This window comes from Coregonus clupeaformis, chromosome 8, assembly GCF_020615455.1.
Source record: "Coregonus clupeaformis isolate EN_2021a chromosome 8, ASM2061545v1, whole genome shotgun sequence".
NCBI lineage: Eukaryota > Metazoa > Chordata > Actinopteri > Salmoniformes > Salmonidae > Coregonus > Coregonus clupeaformis.
Genome location: NC_059199.1, coordinates 59,923,927 through 59,936,426, shown reverse-complemented (window position 1 = coordinate 59,936,426; position 12,500 = coordinate 59,923,927).

Below are 12,500 nucleotides of genomic sequence, written 5' to 3'. Positions count from 1 at the left end.
ATGTAGAAGCCTTCTACACGGAACCCAAAAGGGTTCTACCTGGAACCAAAAGGGTTCTACCTAGTACCAAAAAGGGTTCTACAAAGGGTTATCCTATGGGGACAGCCGAAGAACCCTTTTAGGTTCTAGATAGCACCTTTTTTTCTAAGAGTGTACAGTAAAGCACCCCTGCTTTATATACAGTATGACACTATTACATTAGCATAGTCTATGTCCATCTCCTACAATCAATCCTGGCTCATTCGCACTGTCGCTAGGCTAATCAGCTCATGCGTTTCAAATGGCACCCTATTCCCTATTTAGTGCACTACTTTTGACCAGGGCCCATAGAGTTCTAATCAAAAGTAGTTATCATGGGAATAGGGTGTCATTTGGGACTCAGGCATTATGTCCTCTGGCTAAGGAAGTTAGGACCAGGAAGAACATCTACGACATTGTCAGAAGGAGACGGTTAAATATTCATGTCCTTCGGCAATCTAATATCCTTAAATATATTTTAACCCTTTAAAAGCCCTGGTAATCACTAAACCAGATGGTCATTCTGGTAAAAGGACCAGGTTTGGTGATGTTGCTAGACCTGATGAGCTAGCTGGACAATGTTAGCTTTTTGTCACCAGTGGTAACAGGTAATGATCCAAAAGCACTTCCTCTTAAATTCTTGCTCATGGAACACACACACACACACACACACACACACACACACACACACACACACACACCTTCCCATACCTTGGTGGCCTGATCACCTAATCATTACCCATAGTTCCCTGAGGCTGACAGTTCCATTACCTTGCAGGTCTGAAGCTATGACATCATCACTATGATTAACAATTGAACAATTCATGATGAGCTATTCCGCTAATAAATTAAACTAGTTAGAAGAGTGAACTAATGATGTGATAATATTAATGAGAGCAGGTGAAGATGAGAGAGAGCAGGTGAAGAGGAGAGAGAGAGAGAGAGAGAGAGAGAGAGAGAGAGAGAGAGAGAGAGAGAGAGAGAGAGAGAGAGAGAGAGAGAGCAGGTGAAGAGAGAGAGAGCAGGTGAAGAGAGAGAGAGCAGGTGAAGAGAGAGAGAGCAGGTGAAGAGAGAGAGAGCAGGTGAAGGGGAGAGAGAGCAGGTGAAGAGAGAGAGAGAGCAGGTGAAGGGGAGAGAGAGAGCAGGTGAAGAGAGAGAGCAGGTGAAGAGAGAGAGCAGGTGAAGCGAGAGAGAGAGCAGGTGAAGAGAGAGAGAGCATGTGAAGAGGAGCGAGAGCGGGTGAAGAGGAGAGAGAGCAGGTGAAGAGAGAGAGAGCAGGTGAAGAGAGAGAGAGAGAGCAGGTGAAGAGAGAGAGAGCAGGTGAAGGGGAGAGGGAGCAGGTGAAGAGAGAGAGAGCAGGTGAAAAGAGAGGGCAGGTGAAGAGAGAGAGAGCAGGTGAAGAGAGAAAGAGCAGGTGAAGAGAGAGAGCAGGTAAAGAGAGAGAGAGCAGGTGAAGGGGAGAGAGAGCAGGTGAAGAGAGAGAGAGAGCAGGTGAAGTGGAGAGAGAGCAGGTGAAAAGAGAGAGCAGGTGAAGAGAGAGAGAGCAGGTGAAGAGAGAGAGAGCAGGTGAAGAGAGAGTGAGAGCAGGTGAAGAGAGAGAGAGCAGGTGAAAAGAGAGAGCAGGTGAAGAGAGAGAGAGCAGGTGAAGAGAGAGAGAGCAGGTGAAGAGAGAGTGAGAGCAGGTGAAGAGAGAGAGAGCAGGTGAAAAGAGAGAGCAGGTGAAGAGAGAGAGAGAGAGCAGGTGAAGAGAGAGAGCAGGTGAAAAGAGAGAGCAGGTGAAGAGAGAGAGAGAGAGAGCAGGTGAAGAGAGAGAGCAGGTGAAGAGAGAGAGCAGGTGAAAAGAGAGAGCAGGTGAAGAGAGGGAGCAGGTGAAGCGAGAGAGAGAGCAGGTGAAGAGAGAGAGAGCATGTGAAGAGGAGCGAGAGCGGGTGAAGAGGAGAGAGAGCAGGTGAAGAGAGAGAGAGCAGGTGAAGAGAGAGAGAGAGAGCAGGTGAAGAGAGAGAGAGCAGGTGAAGGGGAGAGGGAGCAGGTGAAGAGAGAGAGCAGGTGAAAAGAGAGAGCAGGTGAAGAGAGAGAGAGAGAGAGCAGGTGAAGAGAGAGAGCAGGTGAAGCGAGAGAGAGAGCAGGTGAAGAGAGAGAGAGCATGTGAAGAGGAGCGAGAGCGGGTGAAGAGGAGCGAGAGCGGGTGAAGAGGAGAGAGAGCAGGTGAAGAGAGAGAGAGCAGGTGAAGAGAGAGAGAGCAGGTGAAGAGAGAGAGAGCAGGTGAAGAGAGAGAGAGCATGTGAAGAGGAGCGAGAGCGGGTGAAGAGGAGAGAGAGCAGGTGAAAAGAGAGAGCAGGTGAAGAGAGAGAGAGCGAGAGAGAGAGAGAGCAGGTGAAGCGAGAGAGAGAGCAGGTGAAGAGAGAGAGAGCATGTGAAGAGGAGCGAGAGCGGGTGAAGAGGAGAGAGAGCAGGTGAAGAGAGAGAGAGAGCAGGTGAAGAGGAGAGAGAGCAGGTGAAGCGAGAGAGAGAGCAGGTGAAGAGAGAGAGAGCAGGTGGAGGAGGAATCTGTGATATAATGTGATAAAGCATTGAGGTACAGAAGACTTAACCAGTGAGAATAGATCCAGTGAGAAGAGACCCAGTGAGAAGAGATCAAGTGAGACGGTGGAGGAAACCCTGTTTTGTTGGACAATACTGACACCTAGTGGTAGAGTCTGGACATATTCAATAGGGCAGGGGTCCTAACCTTTTCCCCAGGAACCCCGATTTCACATTTGAAATATGTCACTTGTTTTTTTAGACATCACCAGAGTATAACACACGTAATGACATCATCACACTATAACATACATAATGACATCACCAGACTATAACATACATAATGACATCACCAGACTATAACACACGTAATGACATCACCAGACTATAACACACGTAATGACATCACCAGACTATAACACACGTAATGACATCACCAGACTATAACACACGTAATGACATCACCAGACTATAACATACATAATGACATCACCACACTATAACATACATAATGACATCACCACACTGTAACATACATAATGACATCCCCACACTATAACATACTATTTGGAATAATAATCACAACAATAATAATAATCATAATAATCATAATAACAATAATACTAATAATAAGTAAATGACTGCTTACTTTGCAGATGTTATTATTCAGTGTCCCTCAGGCTATGGCAGGCAAATACATATTTGACCTCAAGAGGAGCCATTGCTCCTTCGCCCATGACTATTTTTTGCTTTTCCTCTGGGTTTAATAAGTTAAAATGTAGAATAAATGTAGTCATTTCTGTGATTAATGAATCTCTTGGTGAGGAATATTTATCAGAGTAACACTCTCTCTCTCTCTCTCTCTCTCTCTCTCTCTCTCTCTCTCTCTCTCTCTCTCTCTCTCTCTCTCTCTCTCTCTCTCTCTCTCTCTCTCTCTCTCTCTCTCTCTCTCTCTCTCTCTCTCTCTCTCTCTCTCTCTCTCTCTCTCTCTCTCTCTCTCTCTCAGTCTCTATCTCTCGCTCTCTCAGTCTCTCTCTTTCTCTCGCTCAGTCTTACTCTCAGTCTCTCTGTCTCTCTGTCTCTCTCTCTCTCTCGCTCTCTCAGTCTCTCTCTCTCTCTCTCTCTCTGTATCTCTCTCTCTTACTATTGTTCAGACTCTCTATCTGAAGATATGACATCTGAATTATCATTACCTCCTAAGCTGCTGCTCTATGGAGTATGAAGTCCTTTTACACTAGTCATTCTCTCTGGGTTTTTCTCAGCTTGTCAACATTACATTTACATTTACATCATTTAGCAGACGTTCTTATGCAGCTGCATTATTCATGTGTCATGATCTGTTGCTCCGCATGAGGTAACGTCCCTGCTTTCGCCTCACCAACTGAATGCTGTCTGCTGATGACGCGTCAAATTGCCTATCTGAACTGAACTCCCCCATGTTACGCCTGCAGGGAACAGTCTTCAAGAGAGGGATGGAGGGGCAGGCAGACAGAGAAAGCGAGAGGGGGGAAAGGGGGGTGGGGAAAGAGGGGGAGAAGAGAGAGAGAGAGAAGGCAGACAGAGAAAGCGAGAGGGGGGAAAGGGGGGTGGGGAAAGAGGGGGAGAAGAGAGAGAGAGAGAGAGAGAAGGCAGACAGAAAGACACAATGAGAGAAGAGAGAGAGGAGAAAGAGAGAGAGAAACTGTAATGATAGTGGTTCTGCCTCAGTAGCTTCTTCCTGCCATAATGAGGGAATGGATTAACTCTGCAGTCCCTACACAGAGCCCCAGTGGTTGGCCTGTCTGTGTGCTGTGATTGGTGACAGCCACTGTCTGTAGAAAACACACCCAGAGCAGCAGGCCATGATATGGTCATATAACAGACGCCTTGAGACAGAGAGAGACAGAGAGAGAGACTGCTGTGTCCCCTTGTTGACATGCTCACTGACAATGTTCATTACTGAAATCAATCAATTGATTCCTACTGATATGTGTTCTTTATGATTAAGTGTTTCATTTCCTTATGTAGGCTTCCTATAATCTCTACTAAGAGGTCTGGAACTTATTACATAATACAGACCTTTCAGTGCTTGTACTGTAGCTGGTTCAAGCCACGCAAGGGTGGTCCCCTCTGTCTCTACAATAGCCTAATATAATTCAATGAAATCATCCCATCTTAATCTAGACAATCACCAGGAAGTGTCATCATTATCCACCAGCCAATCAGCAGCCAGGATCACCTCTTATCCCTGAACCCTATAAACCATGGGTTATGGAATGGGGTTTACGCTTGAACAACAACAACAACGACATCCTAGTATCTGATAGGGGTACACAATGATCACCTGATCTTAACACCCAGCAGTACAGTCGTGATCCAGACCAACAATCAACTGAATAAACAGTTAGATAAAAAATTTAAAAGTTGTTGTCATGACGATGAATAATTACATTTGTTGAATGCGGAAACATTCTGGTACCCAAGCTTCCCTTTACTCTTCTTGGAAAGATATTCACTGTTCTGTTCATTTCCTCCCTAAATGACGACTGCTTCGCAAGGGTGCAAGGGTGCCATTTGGGAAGGGTGCAAGGGTGCCATTTGGGAAGCAGGCCATATGTTTTGTTGTTGTTTTCCTGTGGGAAGTGTTTTGTTGTTGTTTTCCTGTGGGAAGTGTTTTGTTGTTGTTTTCCTGTGGGAAGTGTTTTGTTGTTGTTTTCCTGTGGGAAGTGTGTTGTTGTTGTTTTCCTGTGGGAAGTGTTTTGTTGTTGTTTTCCTGTGGGAAGTGTTTTGTTGTTGTTTTCCTGTGGGAAGTGTTTTGTTGTTGTTTTCCTGTGGGAAGTGTTTTGTTGTTGTTTTCCTGTGGAAAGTGTTTTGTTGTTGTTTTCCTGTGGGAAGTGTTTTGTTGTTGTTTTCCTGTGGGAAGTGTTTTGTTGTTGTTTTCCTGTGGGAAGTGTTTTGTCACTGTTTCAGGATATTACACACTGTATGTATTATACATGGCCAGGACATAGTGAAATATTTACATAACCCACATAATCAGGATGTGACTCAGTACTGGGTGTGTGTGTGTGTGCGTGTGCGTGTGTGTTTGTGTGTGTGTGTGTGTGTGTGTGTGTGTGTGTGTGTGTTTGTGTGTGTGTGTGTGTGTGTGTGTGTGTGTGTGTGTGTGTGTGTGTGTGTGTGTGTGTGTGTGTGTGTGTGTGTGTGTGTGTGTGTGTGTGTGTGTGTGTGTGTGTGTGTGTGTGTGTGTGTGTGTGTGTGTGTGTGTGTGTGTGTGTGTCTGTGTGTGTGTGTGTGTGTGTCCCGGTCTCTCTGTCTCCCATAGGTTTCCTACTCTACAGCCCCGGTCAGTGACTCTGTGGTCAGTGGAAGGTTTGGAGTTCGATATTCGACACAACCTGTGGAACTCAACTCCCCTTTGAGTTTGATTTCAACTCACCATCACCCGGCCAAAGCAATGTGCTGCAGCCATAGTCGCTGGAAGGAACTGCCAGAGTGTCGAGGTAAGTTTTAGAAGGAAATGTCATTGTTGAACATCTAAGCTATTTATGGAAGCAGATATCAGAGAGTGTTTGTCGTCTTTAATTTGATTGACAGCGTGTGTGGTGTCATAACGAAAGTGAGAGGCAAGCTCTTCAACTGAGATAACAACATTGGCTCTTCGGTTGTCACAAGTTAGCACAGACACAAAGTCAAAATTGGCAATATATATATATTTTTTATTGTATATATCATAATAATTCATGAAAACAAAACTCTGCTTTTTGGTCTTAATTTAAGGTTAGGGTTAGGCATAAGGTTAGCAATGTGGTTATGGTTAAGGTTAGGGTTAAGTTTAAAATCTTATTTTAAGAAGATTCATTGTATAAATAGGAGGGGTTGAGCCTTAATTATGATTTTGTGGCAACCGGGTTCTTCTGATAACGAATGGGTTGGAGTTGTGCGCATGCGCATAGGCGCTTTATTGCAAGTTGACTGTTGACGTTAAGTCAAGTGTACATTCACCGGTTGTACATTCACCGGTTGCGAGAGCTCGTTTGGCAATGGGACTCTAGTACGACGGCGGCGGGGAAGCGAGCACTCCGGGCCGGTTAAGATTGCGAAAATGACCTCAGCATTTTAGTCTAAATAGCCTATAATGAACTTGTCGTTCATGTTAAATATAGACAGGTTTTGCCAGGAGTTTCTCGAGAGTTGTGAAAACTGCATTTTATAGCATTTAATTTCACAATGATGATTTGGGAAAATAGATGAGACACTACATTATCTTCTGTCTACCGCTGTGTTTGTGGGTAGAATGGTCCGTTTCAGCACCACGGATAGCGCATCAGTCAGTCAGAATGGAAGAGAAACAGTATACAGTATGTGTTACAGTCGGCAAAATAAAACCTCACTGCTGCAAAAATGTATCATTTTATCGACATTTAGTCTTGCGGTCTTTAATCTGAAAGAACTATGTGGGAAAACAAGCCTATGAGTTGGCTGATGACAACCAGTCAGGTATCTAAATGTATTACATTTAATATGTTGTGTTGCACGTCAGGCTCTTTTCATGACAAATCATACTTTCTGACGATAGCGCTAATAATGGATGAGCTAGTTATCTTGACAGTGTTGCACACAACGCATCTTATCTAGTGTTTTGAGTAAGTCTCTTGTGTAGCCATTGCGTTCTCACTAAAGCCATTCAAGTCAGAAGTAAATAGACTATCTGTGTACATCTGCCTCTGTCTGAGTGTGTGTTTGTGTGTGAGTGTGCGTGTGCGTGTGCGTGTGCGTGTGTGTGTGTGTGACTCATCGGTGGGTGGCTATCAACTCTTGGGCCTTAGCGTCATGGCGTCACCCTACACAGACAGAGATCCCCTTCTGCCGTCGCTTGATGACACTGAGGAGAAGGAGAAGGGAATACTGAAGACTTAAAGTGGCAATCAGCAGTTGAAGCTATATGGGATATACCAAAGCGTCCTCACTCTCAAATTCATAGACAGAGCTATGGACGCAAGGACTGACCATTCATGATGTCAAAAATATAGTTTGAACCATGTTTTGAGGCTGTTTGTTTACATTTAGTTTGTTTACAAACATAAAATCAGCTTATATTTCTGGGTTCTGATGGGGTACGACAGTTGAACTAAGCTCATGAGGCATTTATAAGTTATATTCTTCAACAATCAATGGGTACATATAATTAATTTATATGTCCAAAAATGGATGTAGCAATTGCAGATTGCCCCTTTTGGGAATATGGTGGATATTGTAGAGGGAACAGTTGCTAGATGAGGTGTGCTTTCATACTAGATAGTAGGCACTGTATGTAGTCTACAGTTTAAAGCAGGAGACAGCTACTGTAGGTAATCTACAGTCTAAAGCAGGAGACAGCTACTGTATGTAAACCCCACCTCTTTAAGGAATACCTGGGATAGGATAAAGTAATCCTTCTACCCCCCCTTACCCCACCCCAAAGAAAAAACATATTGTAAAGTGGTTGTCCCACTGGCTATAAGGTGAATGCACCAATTTGTAAGTCGCTCTGGATAAGAGCGTCTGCTAAATGACGTAAATGTAAATGTAAAGCAGGAGACAGCTACTGCAGGTAGCAGGAGACACAGAGACAGTTTGATGTGTGTCTGAGGGCCTTGGAAACAGTTAGGGAAAGACAGTGTGTGTGTAACTGTGTGAAATGGGTAGCTAGTGAGCGGTGCGCGCTAGTGGCGTTTCAATCGGTGATGTCACTCACTCTGAGACCTTGAAGTAGTTGTTTCCCTCGCTCTGCAAGGGCCTCTGTGGAGCGACGGGTAACGGTGATTCGAGGGTGGCTGTTGTCGATGTGTTCAGAGGGTCCCTGGTTCAAGCCCAGGTTGGGGCGAGGAGAGGGACAGAAGAATACTGTTACGTGTGTGTGTGTGTGTGTGTGTGAGTCTTCATGTGTCTCTATGTGTGTGTGTTTCTCCAGGTGTGTGAGGTGTGATGGCGTCGTGCGCTGAGGCCTGTGACTCAGGGTCTGCATCTGAGGCAGGTTCCTGTGCATTTGTTTTTTTATTGCTTTCCATAGAATCTTAGTTTGAATTACACACTTATACAGCAGGTATTATTATTTGGTACATGGTGCCAAGATTACTCACCATGGAATGATGTTGAATCAGTGGAGGCTGGTGTTCCAGTTATTCAATTTCAGCCATTCCAATGAGCCCGTCCTCCTATAGGTCCTCCCACCAGCCTCCCACTGTGATCGGTTACTCTGGAAGGTAGATAAATAATGCACTGTCAGTGACTGTTTGACCTCCTCTCTCTGTCTCTCTATATACAGTACACTGAAGAAAAATATAAACGCAACATGTAAAGTGTTTAATGAGCTCAAATAAAAGATAGAAAAAAAGCTTTTTTCTCTCAAATTTTGTGTACAAATTTGTTTACATCCCTGTTAGTGAGAATTACTCATTTACCAAGATAATCCATCCACCTGACAAGTGTGGCATATCAAGAAGCTGACTAAACAGCATGATCATTACACAGGTGCACCTTGTGCTGGTGACAATAAAAGGCCACTCTAAAATATGCAGTCCTGCCACACAACACAATGCCACCGATGTCTCAAGTTTTGAGGGAGTGTGCAATTGGCATGCTGACTACAGGAATGTCCACCAGAGCTGTTGCCAGATAATTGAATGCTCATTTCTCTACCATAAGCTGCCTCGAACGTCGTTTTAGAGAATTTGGCAGTACGTCCAAACGGCCTCACAACCGCAGACCATGTGTAACCGCACCAGCCCAGGACCTCCACATCCGGCTTCTTCACCTGTGGGATTGTCTGAGACCAGGCACCCGGACAGCTGATCAAACTGTGGGTTAGCACAACCGAAAAAAATTCTGCACAAACTGTCAGAAACCATCTCAGGGAAGTTCATCTGCGTGCTCGTCGTCCTCACCAGGGTCTTGACCTGACTGCAGTTCGGCGTCGTAACTGACTTCAGTGGACAAATGCTCACCTTCGAAAGGTACTGACACACTGGAGACGTGTTCTCTTCACGGATGAATCTTGGTTTCAACTGTACCGGCGTCATGTGGGCGAGCGGTTTGCTGATGTCAACATTGTGAACAGAGTGCCCCATGGTGGCGGTGGGGTTATGGTATGGGCAGGCATAAGCTACGGACAACGAACACAATTGCATTTTATCGATGCCAATTTGAATGCACAGAGATACCGTGATGAGATCCTGAGGCCCATTGACGTGCAATTCATCCATGCCATCACCTCATGTTTCAGTATGATAATGCACAGCCCCATGTCGCAAGGATCTGTACACAATTCCTGGAAGCTGAAAATGATTTTATTTCAATTGACTCATTTCCTTATATGAACTGTAACTCAGTGAAATCGTTGAAATTGTTGCCTTTTGAGTTTATATTTTTGTACAGTGTATTTATATGTCTCTCAACTCCCCTCCTCCCTCCCTCCCTCTCTCCCTCCCTCTCTCGCACTCTCTCTCTTTCTCTTTCTCTCTCACTCTCTCTCTCTACCCTCTATTCTCTCTCTCTACCTCTGTCTCTACCCTCTCTCTCTTTATTTACCTCTGTCTCTACCCTCACTCTCTCTCTCTCTCTCGCTCTCTCTCTACCCTCTCTTTCTCTACCTCTGTCTCTACCCTCACTCTCTCTCTCTCGCTCTCTCTCTACCCTCTCTTTCTCTACCTCTGTCTCTACCCTCTCTTTCTCTGTTCCTACCCTCTCACCCCCCCCTCTCTCTCCCTCTCGCTCTCTCCCCCCTTTCTTTCTCTCTCTCATCTCTCCCCCTCTTTCTTTCCCTCTCTCTCAAGTCTCTCTGACCCGTGGTCTCCTGATGGTGACCTCTGGTCTGGTCAGTCTGTCCACTCTGGCCCCACCAGGATTGAGTCCTTCGGGGAGGGAGACCTCCTCTTCATAGACACCCAGGCTGTCAGCTTCAACAGGGGGCTGCACCACTGTGTGGCGGCCGGGATCAGCCTCACCTGCCTGGGGTCAGGTCTGACTGTGGCGGGCCTCCTTCTCCAGGAGCCGATGGAAAGAGAGGCTATATCAGAGGGAGAGGGAGAGGGAGAGGGAGAAGAAGGGAGGGGTGGAGTGTGGAAGGAAGGGAGGGACGGGGGGGGGGGCACAGGGAGGAGGACAGGGAGATGGGGGAGGCTGTTACGAAGGCACCTGGAGCAGGGGAGGGGAAGGTGCCTGCCACCCTGTCCAAGTGGAAGGGCCCAGCCATCGGGAAGAGATTCCCCATGGGGTGACCACTGGTTTTACAATGTGTTTATGTGGTGCACTTGTGTCCTCTTTTAAAATGAGCTGAATTTTGTCGAATCTGAGACTGAAAGTTGAAAGTCTGTTCATGAAGCTATTTGAATGGTGGTCTTGATAAGGAGTGGTGGCGTTACAACTCTCATACATTTGTTATTTGAATTTACTCATCAATGATTTCAGCGTCACATTCCACCTCACATTTAGAAGAGATATACAGTGAGGGAAAAAAGTATTTGATCCCCTGCTGATTTTGTACGTTTGCCCACTGACAAAGAAATGATCAGTCTATAATTTTAATGGTAGGTTTATTTGAACAGTGAGAGACAGAATAACAACAAAAAAATCCAGAAATACGCATGTCAAAAATGTTATAAATTGATTTGCATTTTAATGAGGAAAATAAGTATTTGACCCCCTCTCAATCAGAAAGATTTCTGGCTCCCAGGTGTCTTTTATACAGGTAACGAGCTGAGATTAGGAGCACACTCTTAAAGGGAGTGCTCATAATCTCAGCTTGTTACCTGTATAAAAGACACCTGTCCACAGAAGCAATCAATCAATCAGATTCCAAACTCTCCACCATGGCCAAGACCAAAGACCTCTCCAAGGATGTCAGGGACAAGATTGTAGACCTACACAAGGCTGGAATGGGCTACAAGACCACCGCCAAGCAGTTTGGTGAGAAGGTGACAACAGTTGGTGCGATTATTCGCAAATGGAAGAAACACAAAAGAACTGTCAATCTCCCTCGGCCTGGGGCTACATGCAAGATCTCACCTCGTGGAGTTGCAATGATCCTGAGAACGGTGAGGAATCAGCCCAGAACTACACGGGAGGATCTTGTCAATGATCTCAAGGCAGCTGGGACCATAGTCACCAAGAAAACAATTGGTAACACACTACGCCGTGAAGGACTGAAATCTTGCAGCGCCCGCAAGGTCCCCCTGCTCAAGAAAGCACATATACATGCCCATCTGAAGTTTGCCAATGAACATTTGAATGATTCAGAGGAGAACTGGGTGAAAGTGTTGTGGTCAGATGAGACCAAAATGGAGCTCTTTGGCATCAACTCAACTCGCCGTGTTTGGAGGAGGAGGAATGCTGCCTATGACCCCAAGAACACCATCCCCACCGTCAAACATGGAGGTGGAAACATTATGCTTTGGGGGTGTTTTTCTGCTAAGGGGACAGGACAACTTCACCGCATCAAAGGGACGATGGACGGTGCCATGTACCGTCAAATCTTGGGTGAAAACCTCTTCCCTCAGCCAGGGCATTGAAAATGGGTTGTGGATGGGTATTCCAGCATGACAATGACCCAAAACACACGGCCAAGGCAACAAATGAGTGGCTCAAGAAGAAGCACATTAAGGTCCTGGAGTGGCCTAGCCAGTCTCCAGACCTTAATCCCATAGAAAATCTGTGGAGGGAGCTGAAGGTTCGAGTTGCCAAATGTCAGCCTCGAAGCCTTAATGACTTGGAGAAGATCTGCAAAGAGGAGTGGGACAAAATCCCTCCTGAGATGTGTGCAAACCTGGTGGCCAACTACAATAAACGTTTGACCTCTGTGATTGCCAACAAGGGTTTTGCCACCAAGTACTAAGTCATGTTTTGCAGAGGGGCCAAATACTTATTTCCCTCATTAAAATGCAAATCAATTTATAACATTTTTGACATGCGTTTTTCTGGATTTTTGTTGTTGTTATTCTGTCTCT